At 37.1% G+C, this 22402-nt stretch overlaps 1 long non-coding RNA gene across 1 annotated transcript in view; it reads right to left on the bottom strand.

Annotated features, from left to right (window-relative positions):
• Window positions 1-22402, bottom strand: part of LOC122842613 — a 112106-nt gene that overhangs the window by 17911 nt on the left and 71793 nt on the right. Inside the window, exon 4 of the long non-coding RNA XR_006372588.1 lies at window positions 20696-20784. This is a non-coding gene — a long non-coding RNA (uncharacterized LOC122842613). The remainder of the gene's footprint in view (window positions 1-20695; window positions 20785-22402) is intronic.

Here is a 22402-nt window from a genome sequence, read left to right as displayed (position 1 = left end):
GAATCCCTTTGTAGGCCAAAAATCTTTGTTGATCCCTTGATCCTGATAGTTTTTTCCAAATATCTGATAGGAACTCAGTTATTACTCAGTAAAAAATTATTTGAAAGTACAAGAATGAAACCCATTTCATTATGTAAAAAGCATAGTCAGTTACTATTTTTCTAATATTGGCAAAGGGATAACTGTAGTCATGCCAACTGTGTAGTGATCTCAGCTGCACACAGAAGTGCATCTGTAAGCAGATCACATTTAGGCCATAATCTGTGCCCTGTACAAAAGGTTAATCACACTTTGAATTGGAAAGACATTTGATGCACCGCAGGATAGAGTGTTCTCTCCTTTTTTCCCTCACAATTACAGAGACACAAATAACAATTCCATTTTAATCCAATTCCTCCTCACATCGCTTCCCTGTCCTGCATTATGACTTAAAATCCTCCATGAAGGAATTACAACTTTAGATTTGTACGTTGGGTTGGTGCCAATTCAACATTTGTATCCTATACTAGTTAGAACTAATTAAATTGGATTACATGCTGGATCTACTTTCCTGCTAACTGTTAAGTGAACTTTGAGACTCCAGATGTTTGGGAAGGAAGGTTTAAAATATGCTTTTAATAAATATTAGTCATCTCCAGGTAGAGAAACTCATGGCTAGCCACCCAGAATTGAGTTTGGTTGGATCATATTTAACAATTCACACCTGTAGAACAGTTCACAATCACTCTAACTGTTAAAAGGAAAGTAGAAGGTAATGATTGGGTTTATTTTGCCCAAGTCCTTATCAATAATGCAACTTTTATTTATTTTGCAGTTGAATCTGCAAAAATCTGACTATATGGAATGAAGAATTAGATAAGTGGATAGAGGAATCAATAACAATTTTAGACAAATGGATAGATAATAGAATCCTTATTCTATTCCATTTTAGCTTAGTCTTGAAGAGCATATGCACAATTAAAATGTCATCAGTTTATATACAGGTCCATTATTTGCAGCTGGTGTACACAAGATTTAAAACCTGCACAGGACTGGTCCCTGAGAACTAAAGTTCTCCTCCACCCTGCTCCTACAACAAGACCAACCTTTAGACTCACCTTGCCAAACCTCACAATTCCCATCATTCAAAGAACATTATGTTTATTCTTTCATAAACAGTTTCTCTTGTGATCTACCTGCTTTCATTTCTACCTGGTCAATCTTGTTCAAAGGGGGTTGATGCTTATATCCAACTGTCAATGGACAAGAGGCGGTGCATGAACACAGAAACACACAGGACAGACAAAGTTACACTTAACATTGACTTACACTTAACAGAGCAGCACGAGTACCCGGAAAAACCCATGGAGGCATCTGGAGAACAATGAAACTCAACAAACCATCTTGGTGTTAGCCTAGAGCATTTTTAAAAGGAAGACGTTGAAGCTTTATAATTAGATAACTATAACAGAAACACATGCAAAGGCATATTCTCCAAATGGTGTACTGGCAAGGTCTGACATTGATTTTAAATGTTGATTCCCTGCCAAACAAACTTTTGTCCTTTTTTCCACTTCCTAGCATCAGCTCCTGATTCCAGGCCCCTTCTCCATCTGTAACACCCTGGGCCTCCTACAGCTCACGTTCCCCTGACTAATCTCCACCCGCTCAATGTTGTTCAATTAGATTCCAGTTGACATTCATTGGAAGTAGGCACTCCTCCTTGTAATTCAGCCCTCTTTATAGCCAATCTATTTTTTAATAAAGGTTCAGAGGAAAACATTAAAGTATTGATCTTTATTTATCGACCCCGGCCCAAAGCATAGTTAAAGCTGACACAAATCAATCAAAATAAATTTAAAATGATGATAGCACATATGAGGAGCCTGGCCGCCTGTTTCGGGGAGTAATTAGGGGGCTTGGCAGAGGGGAACCTAAGGCAATAAGAGTAACAGTAACAGACACACAGAAGCGCTCCCAGCAGCAGAACGAGTTGCAGAACTGTTTAGCAGAGCGCAGATTAGAAATTTGTTTTGCATTAAATGAGACGACTAAGAGGCAAGGTTAATGAAAGGGCACAGCACTTTGGGGCCGTGGTAATCCACTGAAACCCTCTCTTCATGACTCTAATGCCCAGTCCACTCACATACACACACACACACGCAAAGAGAGGGAGAGACAACGCCATGAGGCTGCCTCTGGAACATCCTCGGCTTAGCAAAAACAATGGGTATTAATTTAAAAAAGTGAGTGAGAAAAAAGCTGGCGGAAAAAGCTGGTTGATTACCAAGCGTGAGATAGAGAGTCCACCAGCTCCCAGTGCATTAAATAAATTTAATCTGCCTGGTGATGTCCACTCACTGAAGAGGTCAGAAAATGCTCATTCTCAGTGCACATATGGGACCTAACTTCATACAACATTCGAGGACACCTGGCACCTTGTTTGACTTTTATTGAAGACCAATTCATTCAAACACTGCAAGCACATTAATTGTGAGGATGCAGCATTTCAGATATAACCCCTACATAAAGAAAAGAGGTTTGCAGCTGTTTTTGTAAATGTTGTGTCTTTAGCATTTGAACATATCATACGTAGACAAATTTAGCTCTTTCTTTACAGCTTCATATATGTGCACATACAAGCAATTCTTAAGCCTAACCACACCTGCATCAAGATAATCTCTGCTTTCATTACCCAAATGCTATTACAGTTTGCACAGATATTTTCTGACACTTGACTCATCACTTGCTGCTGCTCAGAGCCCGTTGTCAACTTCCAGTGTGCAGATTAGTCCAAAAGAGCTATTTGTGACAGTTAAATGTAGTAAATGTTTTCAAATGCATCATCCTGGAGTTTAGAGAAAAAAATAAAAAAGACAGTTGTTAAACTTTGTGTCTAAAACACATATTCAACACTGGATTCATATGTTTCATGTCAACAGTCAACAGAAGGAAGGAAGCATGGATATATATGGCTGGAATCAGTACCCAGCAAAATATAAGTAACAGAGCATCTCTCTGTGCACATAAACCTAATGGTAAAGATAAACTTGTACAACAATGAAAACAAAGTATTTTTTCCAAAACAGCAAAAAGCACCTCAGAGGGAGCTTTTCATTATATATTTTTAAAACTAAAGATTAATTTAGTCATTTAAATTACAGCAAACTGCTGCACCTTTGCTACTGGACCTTAGCTGATGCATTGGTAGCTACAGTATATCTGGCCATATACCGTATTTTTCAGACTATAAGCTGCTACTTTTTTCCTCCGGCTTATAGCCCGGTGCAGCTTTTCTGTGGCTTTTTCTTCAACCACCAGGGGGGCCTCTTTAGCAGGAAGCGAATCACTGGAAGTCAAAATTGGAATTCAAAGAATAAAGTGCTAGTCTTCATTTAGAACAAGCACGCTAGCACAAGGCACGACGGAGAAATTTCTTCAAACTCATATGATGCACCTTTTAATTTGAGGGCTATCGAGCCGGCAGTACAGGAAGAAAATAGAGCCACTGCACGTAAGTTCAGCGTGAACGAAATCATTGTTCAGCATTGCAGACGGAGGGCTGCGCCTTAATAAATCTAGCAGATTTATTAGAACACTGACCTCTGCTGCAGAAAACCGAGAGCAGCAGAGATACCAGCGGCTTATAGACTGGTGCGGCTTATATATGTACGTTTCCAGTTTTTTACAAAAAAAAAAAAAATTGTAGGTGCGGCTTATGGTGAGCTCTATAATCCGGAAAATATGGTATGCCAATTTATTCATCATTCGTTGATCAAATAAAAGACCATTTTGTTTTACATTAAAACAGTAAAACCCAATGATTGTGAGAACAGTTCACACAAACTGCTGATTTTGGATTCTTGTCTGGACCGTCAGGAACCAAAAATCCAAAAGAAATTTTAACATTTACAGAATTTCTTGCTTCCTTAAAGTCCTCACCACTTAAATTGCCTGCTCTGCACTGAACATATATAACCTAGAGCCCCAACACCTGAACTCAATTCATCTTGCCACTTTTAGTTCCGATCCTCTTTTGTCCAGAAAACTTCTCCATTTGCTTAGCCAAAGATCCTCGGTCGAGTGAACCATTTCAGCTCGGTTGAGATATTAATGAGTTTACAAGGACCTTCCCGATCTAATTATGTCGAGCAACTGCTGCCTCTTACTGGGCCACGGCTCCCCGGGGAGAACACAAATCTACCAGGCAAGCAAAACTTGCCTACTTCTGACAAAACACTCGACAAGCGAGGATGCAAATAATGTTGAGCATTCTTCATAAACACCACTGGAACGTCACAGGCGAGATTAATATCACCGCCTACCGACGCCACCCCAAATTTAACCTGAAAAATACCCAACTTTGGCTTTAAGACAAGGGCTATTAGTGAAGGGAGGGTTGCTGAAGCTCAGGGAGGAAGCTAAGCACCCTTGGGAGGAGACGGTGAAAAAGAAGAGAGAGAAGTGTTGTAAACAGCGTGAATGTGATTGGATGTGACCTTTGTGCCGGCTGAACTATTTAACATGTTCGTGAAAGTTTCTCCACCTTGCTGACATTTGAACAATGCTGATGTCAGTGGAGTCTAAAAACACTGAAGGAGACAATCTTACAATCAGCATAAATTAACATAAAAGACCAAGCTTTTCCTTCTTGATATTTGATAGAGATAAAGGCTCATTAACCTGGCCTTTTTAAAAAGACTGGCAATCCCATATTCAAATAGAATTAAACTATAGTAGATTAATTATTCATTTTCTATCTAAGTTTTTATATATTTGCTTACTATGTCCCATTTGTTTAAAGCATGAAAAATGTTTTTTCAAAGAAGATTGAATATACAATGGTCTAACAAAAGTTTGTACTTACCAGTTAAAAATCTAGATTTCATCATGTCAAAATGTATTTCACAACTTCACATCCTCAAAGTAATATTTTGTCAAAGTAACTTTCATTTGCTTTTCCTAAAAGGTGCATTGCAAAAAGTTGTCTAAATCTCTCTGACAGCCCTCTTCTTTTTTTTTTCTTGCTAGGCCATTCAAAATCTGACTGAGACGCAGAAAAATCAAATCTTTAGTGCATTCATACCTTGCAGTAAAACTATTCTGATATGAAACAAATTAACCAGGCCATGATACTTCCATCAATATGTTTCTCTTTGGTCTTTTGTGATTGTAATTGGGATTTGTGTCCAACAAACAATATTATCTCCAAGAAGTCTGGCTTCATCAGACCGTAACACACTCTCTTACAAGGTCAATGGAGATTTCTGATGTTTTAGCTGGAAACACAAGCATTCCAAGACTTTCTTCTGTTTTGCTGTTGGTTTCTCAGGGTTCCTGAGATGTTCTTATTTTTGTCTTGTCGTCAGATTTAGAGAACTCTCTAGTTTGTTACTGTTGTTTCATATGGTTATTTTCCCTTTGGCATGATATAAAGTATGTAGTGTTATTAAAGACTGAATGATGAATTTGAATCAGACGATGCTTGCAAAATCCATAAGTTTACAGATTAGCACACTATTGTGACCAAGATATTAATGCTTTAGTGCTTACAAATTTCCCCTCTAACAGATTGCTTTTTTTAAATTGTAAAAGATATGTGTCATTTTAAGGATGGAAAAAGTTATTCATTAGACTCATTATTTTACCTTCATAAGAATATAAGTTTAGGAGAGGTGTGTACACCTTTAAGAAAAACCCTATAAACCTAATTCTTACTCAAAAAAACCCCAATCTAAATATTAATTCTGAATTCAAAGCTTGGTGTTCTGTATTGTACACTACTGTCATCCATAAACTACTAAATCCTATTTGTGATTCATTTTTGCTGCTCTTGACACTCTCTACACGAGAGCATCTTTCATCATTCTGACTCAGTCCCACTTTTATCCTCCTCCTGCCTTCTAGTTCTAGAAACCCAAATTTATAGAGTTCTATATTTATTCCTAACTGAAAACAGTCTGAAGCAAACACATTCATGTGTTGTCTACATTTACCAACTATAGTTGAAAAAAATTCCCTTACATTAACTAGTAAGGCTAGCCAAACCTGAAAATATGTTGTATTTTTGCCTATTTTTCAGATGCAGCACCATCAGAATATGAGCTTGGAAATTCAAATCCACTGCATATGTTTATTACAAATATGCACCTTATTTGATCTACTAGTTCATAAGAATTAGCATTTATAGTGTTGTGGAAAAAGTTTTCCTTTGAACCTTTTCACATTGGGTCATCTCAGAGCTTTTTGTCACAGGATTTTATGTGATAGACCAACACAAAACATTTATAGGCAGAAGGAAAAATAAACAAGTTTTTATTTTTTATGAATAAATAATGATACACTTTTGGAAGATGCTAAAGATCAGTTCCATTCCAGTTGATGATAGGAGATAAAAGTTTGCACAGAGATATAAAGTGATGCATATTTTCCAGAGTGTGTCCATTTTCCCAAAAGTCAACTATCATTGAAATGCAACCCAGAGGACCAAATGACATCACCTCCACATATGCTATGCAAATATCCAGCAGGATCCATTACACAGCAGGAGAGATAAGTACGTCCAGAACAGAGCAAGGCCCACTCACACTCACAGCTAACCTCTTGTAAAATGTATTTTTGTACATACACACACAGACGCACACAAACGGTAAGCATTTATCTCTCTTGGTGTAATACAGAAATAAGACACTTGACATCGCGATGACTGCAGTGGCACTGCGCGTGCTGAAGGTGATGGAGTATAATGGCCTTTTAAATCCGTATTCCCACAGAGACACAGACAGAGCAAAAGAGACAGAGGTTAGCATTAAGCCAACTCTGACTTCATCTGCACTTATAGGTTGCTTTTTCATCCAGCCCAAGATAAACACTGGATCTGTGTGTTCTGCTTTTTATCGGTGGAAATTTATTTTATAAACAATAAGAAGCATTTCAGTGACACAATTTTTTTGTACGTTTTTCAGATTGTCAGGAAGAATATGAACTACCATTTGATTTGTACCCAGAAAGTTGTTCAGAAACACTCATCAGGTTACTGATGTCTTGTCCTGAACCAGTCTAGGAAGAGCAAACAGATTGGTGCAAAAGCAAAACTGCAAGAACTGGAGGTACTAAAGGAACCATAAAAAGCAACGGGCAGTGTAGCATAGATGTGAAGAAGGCAGCAAACACGGGTGGAGTGAAGATGATAGTCTGATATCAGAAAAATAAACAGAATGTGTCACATCTCACTGGCCATTTCCTGTCTAAATGCAATGAATAAAGTTCACTAGCGCCACGAAATCTAAAAATCCCAGAACGTTTTAAATAACAGTTTGAGCAGAATCTATGAATTAAAAAAAAAAGACAGAATTAACCATCTTGCTTTGCCAGTTCAGACATAAATCCTGTAGATAATCTTTGGGGTGAACTGGAGAGAAGAGAGGTCAGGACTCTGAGTGTTTCAAACAAAGAGGAAAAGTCAAAGATCCTTTTCTCGGTGTGGTCCAATCTAGAGAAATTTTATAGAACAATATTAAGTGCTGTCCTTTTGATAAACAGGGGTTCTACAGAGTATTTAAGTATTGGTGCTGGTAAATATGGTACTACTGATGTAAAATATAATTATGCAAGGATTAGATTTTTTTTCCCCTCCCAAAGTAAAATGTGCCCAAATTAAAAGCCGTGTTTTTCTAAAATCGTCCAGTGTGGCATTATGCTATCTCAAATCACTTTGAGATCTTTTGACACATCTTTGCAGTGTGCCAATAATTACAGTGGATTCAGTAAATCAGAAGATTGAGGTTTAGACAACAGTATCACAACATAATGTGACAAACACTGAAATTGAAAAAGCTCTGGCAAAAGCTCCATCTTCCAACCCCTCACACCCATCTTCTGAGATATAAATAAAGAAAAAAGGATGAGAAAGGGGTCAGCACTGGCCACTTAGTTTTTTCCCCCCTCAACATTCAGTAATAGATGTTTTTAAAGTTTAAGTGCTGCCAGAGGGCTGCGAGCCCTGCTGTTCATTAAGCCAGCCGCTGCCACGGAGCAGCATTTACATCAGCGCTGCTCTAAATGCCGGCTCTGTCTGAGCAATTACGTCTGCTTTACAGGCTCTGGTTTACAGTCAAGAAGAGCAGAAGAAGAGGAAGAAAGAAGCAAGGAAGAGATGAGATGCCAGTTTTAAAAATATTAAGTGTACAGAAATGGAGCTACACAGACACAAAACACTGAGCCATATACAATCAGTTGATTCTGGATCCACGGCAGGAGGGGGAGGAAGGACGGCCCGCGGCGACATATGTATTCCATCATGGATGTCACAACAACACGTTTCATCTGCTAAATACGCGCTACCAGACAACAAATCCAGCAGAACGCTAAGAGCAAAACAAATTTGTTTACAGACAAAGTGACGTCTCACAAAGACATCCAGAGGTAGACAGTTGATAACAGGGACAGATAATACTTGTGTTGCTAAGAAGCAGTCTTTCACTCGTAATCCCATTGGGAACTATTGATAAGCCAGGGAATGGAACTTGGAGGACTTTCACTATGCAAGTAGGAGCTGTTTAATTTTCTTTATGTGCAGAATGGTTCATGTTTTATGTATTCGTTTGAGATGTTCTTTCATTTCGAGTTTGGTAACAGTTTGACATGATTGTGGATCCAAAAATTACAGCTGAGTTCATCGTTGTGCAGTGCTCAGACAAAACAGCAAGGGAAACTTGATCATTTTGTTATTCTTCAGTGACAAAGAAAAGCCTTGATTCACCCTGTTATCAAGGCTGGTTTACAAATAACCTGCACAAAGCACATTAGAAGTTTTTGTACTGGTAGCATTCTCTTCCAATCTGAGAGTAAACTAATATTTTTAGTAAATGTAGTGATTTAGTACAAAATTTTAAAAATAAATAAATGAGTAGAATTAGGAACATAAGAGGTGAAAACTGAAAACTCACATCATTACCAGTTTGTCTTGTTAGAGCCAAACAAATAGCAGGCATTTAATTAGTAGTATGAATTAGTAAATCTTAAAATCCCAGCAGAACTGATGTGACTGCTGTCAAGAAAAAGGTTTATCATTCTATCATATCATTTGGACTGGGTTTCCAAACTTTTTGTTTTTTGAATCAAAATAGTCAAGTCAAATGTACCAAGGTTGCCAATAAATTTTTTTTAAAGAAACTAGAAGTACATATATATATTTACCTTCTAAACAAACTGAGCATACAATATTTTAATTAAACAACAAAAATAAGCTTTTAGAAAAATTTCTTGGATTTGATTGAAATAAAATGAATAAGAACAGAATTTGGGTGAGGATTTATTTTGAAATGCTAGATGTTTTTAGTCAGGTATGGGTGTGACCCTGCTATCTATAACAATAAAAAAAGATAGTGACAATCAGTGTTATTAAAAGATGAATACTTTGTGTTGTATCCAGCATTTTCTATTGTGAGAATATCTACATTTTTCAGTAATAAATTTCCAATGGTTAGAAATAAAGGTCTGTATCAACCACCTGTCCTGGGTAAACCAAATCTACAACCTTCTTGAATAAAATTAACAGTCCCCATAAAACCAGTCCACGGCCTGGATATAGTCCCTGGCCCGCATTTTGGACACCCCTGATGTGGACATTATTGAAACACTGTCGATGTGGAAAGGATGTTAAGTAAATATAGCATTTTTTTATATTTGATGTCCACATGGAAACCTCCTTTAATGTGCTTTTACAGAAACAGATTCCAGAGAAACAATAAATTCAAAATCCCACCCTTGCATTTCTGTGAAGATAACCAGTGAGTAACCTTTTGAAAACATTAATGCCATAACCTCCTGAGCAAGTGTAAGCAAAGAATAGAATTTAGTCTGGTTCAGATAGCAGTTTACTATCAACCAGTTTTGTTTATTACAAATTACTGGACTGAAAGAACATCCAACTTCATCTCAACTCGATCATAGAGTCTACCTGAAAACAAACAAAAATAAATGAATAAATAAATAAATGAACATCCACTCCAAACATGAGTGTAACAGGGTCCCTGGTAGAGAAAAAAAAAACAAAAGAAGCTGGCCAGCAAAAAAAAAAAAGTTCATATAGAGCTCTATATTTGTACGTGTGTGTCTGGCTGTCTTGACTGGGATAGGTGCCCAGAATGATGATGGCAGCCGGTGTCCACAAGCACGAAAAACTCAGCAGCCTCTCCTTCCTCCTCTGCAGGCACACCAACACCCTCCCAACGTTCCTCTCATAACAATGCACTAACATGAAAACATCATATAGGCAAAAAAGTCAGACGATATGCAGAAGCCAGGCAGAGACTAGCATGTCTCTGCTCTGCAGCAGCTCTGAAACTCCAAAGCCCGGGAATTCCCCTAGCAACTGCAGTCGGAATGCTGCCGTAAAGTAATGTCGTTCAGTTCTCTTAAAGAGACACTACCCATAAAGTAAAAGAATACAGAAAAGCAAATAACAGAAATATAGCAGGGTTACACAAGCTTCATACAAACGCTGCATCCCCTCTTTTCTCTATGCATTTCAGGAGTAGCACTGGAGCACCACATAAAGGTCTGGCATACTTATTGCCATTTCTTGTCTTTTGTTGTCATTTCATGTAAGTTAAGTGGGGTAGAAAATGTAATAATGTTTGATACAGGATTTGAACATGTTGACTATGTGAAAAATGAGAGATAATGGGATACTTTATAACAGTGATCCCCAACCACCGGGCCGCGGACCGGTACCGGTCCGTGGACCAATTGGTACCGGGCCGCACAAGAAATAATTAAATATGTCCGTTATATGTATTGAGTCTGGAGGAGCTTTTATTTTGAAAATCCTAAACCAGATGCTGTCGGTTACGTCTTGCGCGCCAACATGCAGCAGAATGAGTAAGAAACAACAGCATCGGTTTCGGTCCCTACAACGCGCGCAACCCCTCATAATAGCATTTGCAAAATCATTGACTATACTTGTCATGCCACTATTAAAAACCTAGTTTTTTTTTCTTAATTATCCATCAAACTAACTGTCTCATGCATATTTTCCTTGTATGGCACGATGCATTTTGAAACCTGTAAGGATCCGCCTGCCATATGGGAATGTTGTTGCCATGGAAGAGAGTATGATCTGCAACAGTGTTTAGGTGGGCGGTTCATGTCAATGTAACATCCATGTGAATGCCAGGGACTGAAGTTTCCTACCAGAACATTGCAATGTAATTAGATGGTCAGTGTTATTTACAGTAGTTCACTTGTCAGTCGTGTAATTAAAGGGGTGGAGTCATCAGATTCAAGCAAGATACAAATCAAATCTGTTCTGTGTTCTAAGATAGCAACAACTCCAATAACGAGAAACAATAACTTGGCTTAACTGGGTGATTAAAATCCCACTTGCCAATACTTCTGAAGCTATATTTTCCAGCTTCAGAGGGTACAAAATGCTGCTGCATGTCTTTTAACAGGTACACAAAAATTTGACCATATTTTCCTTATTTTAGCTTCCTTACACTGGTTGCCAGTACATTTTAGGATTCATTTTAAAATAATTTTATCTGTTTTTAAAGCTCTTAATGGCCTCGCCCCTCCCCATCTGTCTGAGCTGTTACATTCTTACACACCCTCCCCTTCCCTCAGCTTTCACTTTGTTTTATCGTGTCTGTATATTAATATGTATTTTATATTTGATCTTTTCTATTTTTTAATTGCATCGTATTTCATGATTGTGTATAGCACTTTGGTCCAGTTGGTGTATAAAGTGCTTCATAAATAAAGTTTGTATGGTATGGCACTTGCGAAAGTATTCGTGCCCTAAGTACAATTTCCCATTTTGACACATTTCAACAACATACATCAGTGTTTTCTGTGACGAACGTAAGCAAAGTAGCACATAAATGGAGGAAGAATTAAATTATTTTTTTCATATCTTTAAGAATGAAAGTCTGAAACGTGTGGTGTGCCTTTGTGTTCAACTCCAGTAAGACAATACTTCTGAAAACTAAATCCTTATTCAATTACAGCTGCAAGTCTTTTGATGCATTTCTTTGACAAACTTTTCCTTAAATTTATGTTTAGACATTAACTGGACCATTTTAACATCTAAGTAAGCTTTGATCTGTACTAATGTTCCTTCCACTTTACAATTATGCCCTTTACATAAAAGCCATGTAAAATATGATGAAGTTTGGAGTTTTGGGTCAAAATGTTCAAAAAAGTAAAGAAAAAAAGCCTGTAATTATGATACCAGACGTTACATAAAAGATAAGTGATTATATTAATAATATTATTAGGTGATGACATGTAGGTACTGCACTCAATCCAAAACAATTGCTGTCTCATGTAAGATAGCCTAACTTAAAATTGATCCAATGTAACTGATGGTGTGGGGGTTTTTTTTTGTCAGGAAATAGCAGCTTTAGGGTTCCTGCTCCAAAACATTGTAACACTATAGAAATTTACTGCAGTATAAAACTCATTTGTCCGTGGTGCTTCGACTTGGCTGTGAGCCTGAGCACATTTGAAAACCCATTTAGAGACGGTTTCCGAACTAAAATAGTACAATGCTTAGGAAAAAAAAAATCCTATTTAGCCGGAGTTTGTTTTTGCGAGCATAGCGTCATGCTAAAAAGCCTATTTTCACCAAGAACGGCCACCCTATCAGAAACTCTGCAGGGGAGCCACATTAGAGGTAATGTCATCCACAGTTTAGCCCTGCTCTCCTCATTCCCCCATCTCTCCCCTAATGAACTCCCACTGAATTACCACTTCAGCAGCACCCTGCCTTTTTATGATTCTATTTGTTTATCTGTCTCTAATTTCCTCCCTCGTCTTCCTCTGCCACCCGGCCACGCACCGGCTCTTTAATTTTATTGGCCATCGTTAGGGAGCGGCGAGTCGAACCGTTCGCCTCGTCAGATAAACCAGCCGCTCGAACCCACCTCCACCTCGTTTGGTGAGCTTAGCATTAGCAGATTAGGGTGCTCATCAGTCACTGGAAGAGAGGCCCCAACCGTGACAGCCACAGCCAAATCGCACAAACATCTCTGGAAGGCATTGGGCCATAATTGAAAGCACAATAATTTCCCCACCATTAATACATCTCTCATATCTCAGCTTACGCTTTAAATGTCCACATTATCTGTTGCACTTTTCTGTTAATGTCTTCGGTACTCAGCAGTAACTTATACAGGAAATGGAATTCGGGGGAATAAGTGAGCAATTGAAGAGAATATCAGAACCACCAGTTTATTGAAATAATATGAAGAAAACAACTCTGACTTGTGTCTGTATCTGCAACAGCTGGCCAGTGGTCACCACTGATTGGAGTTTTTCAGGTTCAGTTTGAAAACTTTTTACATTTTAATTTACAAATCACCTCTAAAAGATTCAACAGTTTTATCATAAAACTTGGAATTAATTAAGATAAGAGTTGCGGCTGTACAACAGAAAACGTTAACTTTTGAAAAGAAATAAAGCAGACAAATGTATAACCCCCAGAACTACTAATTAATACATAGCTAATCTATCTTTGGGCTCCTTTTAGTTAAATTAGGTTTTTTTAATTTTTTTTTAGGAAAAAAACTCATTAATGTTTCTTAACATCCTTTGAAATTCTCTTATTCCAAGGTTTTTCAGTTGGACAACATATGATTAGCTCAGGAATAAACAAGCGGCTCTGGAATGAAGCCAGCTGAAAAGGTTCTGATATAAAAAAACGGCATCTCATTCTGACAATTTTGTGCCAGAATTATGTCAGTCACTCAGAGTTCTCATGACAAGCGACAAAAGTGGATCTAACAGAGAAAGAGAGAAATATATATATATATATGCAAAAGCAGAATCAAATTAAATACTCCTTAAAGTTACTTAAATTCCTGTAAATTTGCATGAATAATACAGTATATGGTCATTAAAATGATGGCTTGTGAGCACAATACAAAGGGATTTATTTTGGGTTATGATATTTAAGGGGGCATCAACTCTCTCCAGATTACCTGATGAAGGTAAGGATTCCCATGTCATGATACTGCCACCACCATCTGTCACTATGGAAATGAAACATGACTGGTATGAAATTTCAGAGGAAATAGTAGCATTCGACAGCAGAAGTAAAATAGTAAATATATGGCATAAATGACAATTATAGCCAAATAAGAATAAAAAAATTTACATGTGTACTAAGTAGTTGCTAAAATCACAGAATATTTCTCTTAATTTCAAGCGTTTTTTTTTTTTTTAACTAATCAAGTTAGAATGAGCAACATAAAAAGATCAAAGGTCTCTCCCCTTTCAGATAAGCCATTTTTCTAATGAGGCATGGCAGAGCATCTAACATGTAAAGCGATCAGAAATCAGCTGTGAAGCCAGCTCCTCTCCCGTATCGGCACCGTGTTTTCCTGTCTTCTGCTCTGTGGCCAACTTACTTATTGTGTGAAGTTATCTACAGCCTCCATGCTTCAATGTGATCACAAACACACGCAGCAGAGAAAACTGAAATCTCACAGTTACCTTCATCCCTTGAATGTTGCGAAGGTTTTGCAGACTAGCGACCTGCATGTGTGTCTGTGTGAATGCAGATCATTTGTACAAAATGGTTACCTGTAATTCTTTACCTTCAGGAGCCGGCAAACACTCAGGGATAAGTGCTTAGAGTGCTCACCGAACAACGGACATATCGGCTCTGGTAGGAGAATCTGTGTGTTTGTGTGGATGCATTGTGAGCGTGTGTGCAAATGGTAAAATAACTAAAAAAGAAAAATCCGGTCCCAGGTGGAAAAGAAGAGAAGTGGTAATTTACAGTGAATGCATTTTCTTTTGTTTTATTTCTATATTTTTCCCTAAACTAACCAAGAACTTATGAAAAAATAATATCAACATTTATCTGATTCAGGAAGCTTTGACATGCAGCTCAATTAAATAATTGTTTTCTTTTTGTTAGAACTGTGGACTTCCGTATCTGGCTAAATATTGATGAACAAAAACTGAATCGGTAGGAGGAATGGTGTCTGTGAACATAATTTTTTAAGCTTGCCACATTTTCAAGTTCGTTTTGGTTTGAACTTTGACTGGGCATTTCAAAATCATGAATTTGTTTTGATCTAAATCATTCTTTCATAGCTGTGTGTTTGTGGGTTGTTGTTCTGCTGGAAGATCAACCTTGTCTTCAATGGGGTTTTTTTTTTGCAGGTTTTCTAACAGGTTTTCTCAGGATTGCCTTCTGTGTAACTCCAGCCATCTTCTCATCAGCTCTGACCGACTTCCTCAGAAAAGAATCCGGGCTTGCATGTTTAAAGTTATGCATTTCTATATTTCATTCACACGTGGCTTATATGGCCAGAACACTTTCTTCCATTTTTACTTTATCCTCAGCATTGTTAGTGCCAAACTTTAAACATGGCTGATTATGTCTTTCTTTCAACGATGGCTTTATTATTAACATAGTTAAATTTGTGAACTTATCATGAAAGCTTTAGGTTGACCTTCTTACATATTTTTAAAGCCACAACTTTTTTTTCCTAAAATCCCTAATTGACCAAGATTTTACAGAAATTAAATATTGTACAATGGACAATGTACTGAGATATCCAATTCAATGTACTTATTTTATTTCAATTAAAAAAGTTAAAATAATAATAATAATAATAATAATAATAATAATAATAATAATAATAATAATAATAATAATAATAATAATAATAATAATAATAATAATAATAATAATAATAATAATAATAATAATAATAATAATTGCACTCAACTTTCCATTAAATAAACAGCCACCTTCAAAAAAATCACTTTTTGTGGCTTACTGTCGCCATGAAGGGTATCAGTGACTGTCATATCAACTATCTTTCCTGTGATTGGATAATTTATAACATAATTTTTTATGTACTAAAAGTACTTTTTAAATCTTTCCATGTACCCAAATTTTCTGAGTTTCAGTTATCATGAGGTGCACTTGTACATAAGGTTTGCTGACAGCTGTATTCTGTACTTCTTGTTCATTCCCCCTCAGTATGAGTGAGCTTTTCAGCATAAATTATGTCTGCACATTTATGTGTTTGGCTGCATGTTTTATTTTGGTTGTGCTTTTTCACTGTTTGTTACTGTGTTGTTTTGTGTGCGGCACATGTGTGTGTGGCCATGCTCAAAGAGGCACACCGCCCCGCGGATGTCACTCAGAATGCATTATAACCATTAATGAAAAAGTTAATGGGGCATTTTCTTACATATCAATTTACATCTGACTATTTGGGCGCACAAATGATGTCTGGGCGGTCGCGACCAACGCCATTCGGCATCAAAACAGAGGTCTAATGTGTTTTTGTGGACATCAAATGTTGTGAATAATGATGCGTCCACTGAATGCAAATCAGATGCTACTTGATAGGCTCTGATCAACAGTGCCTGCATGGAAACTTTCACCCACAGACACAATAAAAAAAGAGGAAATGGGGAGATCTGCCATCAGGAAGACAAAACATTTTTTTGCTGCGTTACACTTTTCAGATATGATGTAAAGCGATATTTACTATCTTGCATGAACGCAGCACACAAAAATGCAATACAAGCCGATAAGTACCGAATGTGTGAACCAGTATCATAAGGTAGCACACTTCAAAAACACAAACAAGGAGTTACATAAGCTCCAAAATTTCTGATTAACAATATGCTTCCTATAATCGACTACCCAATATTGCATCAGAATCATATAACGTCAGTATTTCTGTGAAAAGTCTGTAGACATTGTACAACTTTTTGTACCTCTGAAAATTGCTATGACAAGGTAAGAAAAAATTCCTCTTAGAGTTTTTATTCTTGATTACCTAGAGCTAAGTTGCTGATATTTTCTCCCCATCTTCTGAAAAGTATATAAACGTGTGTATTTCTCATGACATATGATATATGACATCACATGATAACTATAAAAACTGCAGGATTTATTTTTACCACAAGGTATAACCAGATCCTCTTTGCAAAGACATCCAAGTTTCTCTTATACCAAGTAAGCAATATTTTCTTTTGTGCTAAAGTTGTCAAAATAATTTTTTTTTAACTTAAAATAAAAAGATAAATTTAGGTACGAATGTTGTTTTGTGGATACACATTTCCTAATCTTCTGTCCCCAAACTGTGACTAGATAAACTGAAAAGAAGAACATTAAGTCAGTAAACTTCAAGCAAGACAAATGACCATTTCTTGATTATCCATGTTCTGTTTGTGACATACTGCAGTTCAGTCCACTGTTTTTCAAAGATGTCAAATTTAAACCCAAATAGTTTTGAAATGATCTCACCTTCATGATTGTGATTCTTAAAACATCATATTGCTGGTTATTTCTCTAAGATGTGGATAGTAGCTGATGCTTCACACAAACAATTGCAAATGTAAGCCACCCTGCAGTTTCTCTTTTTGCCTCTCATTGCACCGCTCCCACTCACTTCTTCCAAGCTCACTCCACTTTCATTATTACATTCCTTCACTTGTCGCCCCCCCAACCCTCCTAATCCTGTTACTAGCGAGTGGGCAAGAGAGATGGGCAATAACCCAGCACGCCACTTTTTGACTTAGCGCTACCTGCTATGCTAATAACATTAATCAATGGAGCTCAGATTGTCTTTGCTGCGATTCAAAGGATCTAAGGGTCCCAGCGGTGCACAGGTACTTTTTCTTTTCTTTTTTTCCGCCCTCTCCCCTTTTCTTCTTGTTGCTTTTTCTCTGCCATTAAAAAAAGCTCATTTGTGAAGGCCCCCAAGATGGCTGACTTAATGATGGCCACAGAAGTTTTTCCAACAAATTTCATGGGGCATGATCCAAAGATAATAGCTTTTCAGCCCCAATGACAATCCAATTACCGTGCCAATCAAAGCCCTCGGCATGCTGTCTAATTATGATCAAATCTGGCTGTCAGCTCAAACACTAAAACAGCAGCTTTAAGTCTAACAAATCACAGTTTAGAGCTGCGGCCCTGTCTGTTTGTCCAAATGTAGGATTTAACTTTCAGTTTGACAAAAGAGAAAAAGAGAGGTTGAAATGTTTTATGAGAGACCACTAATGTGATATTTGACTCACAGCTTTCCATAATCTTATGAATAACATTTTTAATAGATGTCTTTGTACATTCATTCCTGGGAATATAAAGTAAAGAGATCCCATCCTCAAAAAAGAAAGAAAAAAAACACATTAAAAGTATGTCTGTTCCTGCTTTACATGCACAGATGGATACATAACATGTAAAAATAGACACATAAGACCATAACAGTCACTCACACTTTCCAACAAACAAAAAGGCGGCATCAATAACACAAATGATTAAACATTCATGGCCTTTTCAGTGGAACATCTGCTGTGTATGGGCTCTAGCCTCAGGGACTGGGCTGAATCAAGGGGATTTCTCCCTGAGAAGCTCAAGAAAGCAATAAGATGGGGGTAGCAGGAGATTTACATGCGCTTTCCTCACACACGCGTGGACACACAATCGTACGCATGCCTGCACAAGCGTACGCAAAGATCGAATGCAACACCTCATGCAGAGCAGCTCAGATAAGCAGGTTTTTGCAGAGAATGATGGAAAAACGCATATCTCTCACCAACATCTGAACACACATAAATACATAACTGTAATATGTAAAGAGAGACCTCCAACAATTCCTTCCATAATTTCCAAAGCTGTAAACTTTGAATTTCCCTGTTTTCTGAACACTTATTTTAAATCACTGGAGTCTTTGACACATAAAGGCTTATCTGAATCTGTGCTACCTATTCAGTCTGTTTGATTCAGTGACATCTTGTGGCACCTGTTCCAGATTGCATTTCAGAAAAGCGCACATTCTAGTGCTACGCCTATTGGCACCCCTTCTATTTCCTACAGAATACAGAAAACCTTACATTTTTATGTTCATAAAAATTTCTGGGATCCAAGTTTTTCTTCTTAGCTGCTATTAAAATGAGATAGAAAAGACAACATAACAGTTCAGCAGGTATGTGCTCATAAATCTCCTTCCATCAGTTGCAACAAGGTTCATAACTGGTTTCAAATAAAGCAGGAAAGTAACATTTTTATCTTACCATCAGAGTTTGTAAGCAGAATGTAAAGGGAGGTTTTGTAACCTCCCTTTACATTCTGCCAAGCTCATCTTTCTTCCAAGCCAGTAGAGTTTGATAAACATAATAATATTTTAATTGGAACTTGCTTGGACGTGACTAATATTGAGCATTTCTCTAACAAACAGATTTTAACAGTGTGTAAAATCTTATGCCCAATGTTAAGAATGGTAGAGGTTATGAGATGCTCTGAAGGTCCAGAGAAACTTGTTGGAGTGGACTTCAGTGTGTTTTTTTATCAGCAGGAAAATGATAAAAACATATTGCCAGATCAACAAAGAATTGGTTTGGACACAAAGTCAACCTGTGTTCTTTGCCATCTCAGTATCCAGAACTGCATCCAACATACAGGAAGTCTGTAAGGTGAGTCAAAGATAAAAGAGCACAGCACAGAGCTTAGGACTGTGGAAAATTTAGAGACTGTGATAAGAGGAATGGCCAAACATCCCTCTTTATGTTTCAACGATATTATATGGATTAGGAGAAGAATAAGTGATGTGTTGTTGACCAAAGACATGTTACCAGCAGGGCTGTTTCTTAATTTGTAGCATAGTGTATATCCCACTGAATTGATATACACAAATTAAAGGTTGATTTTCATTGTTAGAATATAGCCACTGTGAAAATATTGTATTGCAAAATCAATTGATTTTAAAGTTTTTCAAAGGTCTTTTCCAGGGATAGTGATAAGTTTGAAGAAGGTTGTATAGATCAAGATCAATTGAGCTACTTTATCCTGACCAGCTACCTTTACATTCCTTCTCCATTTCATTGTATATTACTTGTAAATTAAACAATCTTAGAATACTGCACTTCATTAATGTGATAGCAATTTACAGACTTACAGGGAAAAAGTTTTACAGGAAAATCGGAGAATTCGAGACCAGTTTTATCCAAGGCATTCATCAGAGCATGGAAGTGTTGTTCTTATGGTTGAAAACTTAACTGAATGAAGTTTATTCAATCAGTTTTTCAAATGCAAAGAAACAGAGTGTGGGTAAATGTGCTCCAAGTTTCCTGCATTGTTTCACATGTTCACCTTGCAGAATACCACATGGAGTTAACTCTTCCTGAGCCAGTAATCTCCATCAACACTTGTAGAGCGCTCTAAATTATTTAATTCATAAGCTTGTCTATATCCAGATTTAATTAGTAGCGCATTAGCTTCAGTTTTATGCTTTATGTTTATTACAGGCCTGACATGGTCTATAAATAACAAGTTAAAGGGAAGAACACTAAGAATGGCATCGGCTCTAAAATGCTAAAGGGATTGGTCATTACTGCTGACAACTGCTAATAGACAACCCTCTGGGTCAGTGTCTGCAGCAGTTAAATCACATGCAGTCATTCCCAGCCATCCAGAGACTAAGATTATGGTAAAATCTCTCTCAATTAAAAGACAAGTGTTGTTGATGCAATCTTGTTAATTTCTAATCAGTTGCAATTTGAAATAAAAAAGCAACTATTTTACCGCATTCCTAACATTCATATGCATTTCATTTTTATGATTGTAGTAAAGTAAATCATAATGACTTCCTTTGGGGCATACGGCTTATATGTATTAATGGAGAAATAAATATATACATTTTTCCCTAAAAATCATCAAAGACTAAGTACATACCATTAGAGTCTTCTGTCCTCTCTACATGTGGGGATTTGCTGCCATAATCTGATGATCTGATGATCCATTTGGCCTCCAGAAAGTGTTTTCTGTTCAAAATATACACACAAAACATATTTTGTTTGCAACAAACTAAAAGTTGAAGCCAAGATTAGGTATTATGTGAATATAGATTTAGATGTTCTTTATTGTCATTACACAACGACACTACAGTGAATTTTGCAGAGACATATCGTTGCTGACTCCTGTAGTACTAGGAAAATACAAAAAAAATAATGTGATTAGGTGAATATGCAAATATGCGTCACTGGTGGAGCTAAAAATAAACTGTGAAAATAAAAGGATGGATTATAGATGGATTGGGGAGGGAACAATACGTATTGCACAGACTGAAGGTATGTAAAGTTGGAAGATAATATTTTGAATTGTGAAACAGAAAAAAAAATTCAGGTCTGAACCCCCTGATGGGGGTTAAATAGATGAACCCAGAAGGGTTCATCTACGTATATCAATAAACCAAAATGAATTCAGCAGATGAAGTAAAGATTTTGTCGGAGGGTTGTTGCAGGAACATAGTATTCCAGGGATACTGGTAAGAGTTTTCAGAACCTTGTTTAATCAAAGGAAGTGTCAGTACTCTCAGCACAAAGTTAATTATTTACTGGTGCTATTTAGCCTCCACCAAGATTTCCCATGGTCACCAGTCTATTTAAATATGGAAAGGATCTCCTGATGTAGTCAAAGAGAGGTGAGTGTCAGATTTGGGAATCTCAATTTTTTAGTATCTTTAGGACATTATTGTGAAGTTGTTGACATGATAGCCAAGGTTTTCAACTGGACAAATGTGGTCTGCTCGTTGAAGCTCCTTATCTTCTAAAAACAGAGGAGTTCACAAATCTTAATCCATTTCCCTATCAATGTGAAAATTTGTGATAGTTGTAAAATAGTTTGCAGATGGCCTATAACCCTTCCCTGATTGATGGGCAGCAACAGATGTTTTTTCTATATGCTGATGTCTTTCCTTCTCGTTATAGTTTTAAGCAGCAAACTGCTAAAACTCCTGCTTTCACAGAGACAGTCACACTTGCTGGTGATTAGTTACTCAGCTACATTTTATTAGTTGCACCTGACTTTTATTCTTAATTCCTACAAAAGATTAATTTTATATGGCTCTAAATGTTGACCAGGTATTTTTAAAATGTTCTCTGGCATTAATGAACTGAATGATAAACAAATGGTCCTTTCAGTAGCATTTGGCTAACACCTCACTGTAATTTCATGCTGTGCTGCTTATAATCATATTTCATATAAAATTCCGATACCATAAAGCAGCAGAATGTCATGGATTGGGATGGCAACGCGACTAAGCTTTCTATATTTTGACACATGATGTGTATAATGGGCAGATTAGGTGCTTTGCATTTCAGCTTCCTCTGTGTCTCAGCCATCTGACACACGAAAAAACACCTTTTAATAACATCACAATCACAAAGGTGAGGAGGCCAAATCCACTCCCACACACACATAAATCTTCCTTTAACACATAACATTTGTACACAGTCACCAATGCTTTTGTCATTGAAGCAACATTTAGATTCAGCTTATGACTGAACATGAGTAATCACTAAACAAGCACACCTTCACCATGCACACACGGTGGCAAAAAGCTTGTCATTATAGTAATGTGGTAAACGCTATGTGCTTGAT

This window comes from Gambusia affinis, linkage group LG13, assembly GCF_019740435.1.
Source record: "Gambusia affinis linkage group LG13, SWU_Gaff_1.0, whole genome shotgun sequence".
NCBI lineage: Eukaryota > Metazoa > Chordata > Actinopteri > Cyprinodontiformes > Poeciliidae > Gambusia > Gambusia affinis.
Note: the sequence above shows the minus strand (reverse complement) of the source record. Positions and strands in the feature narration are given on the sequence as shown.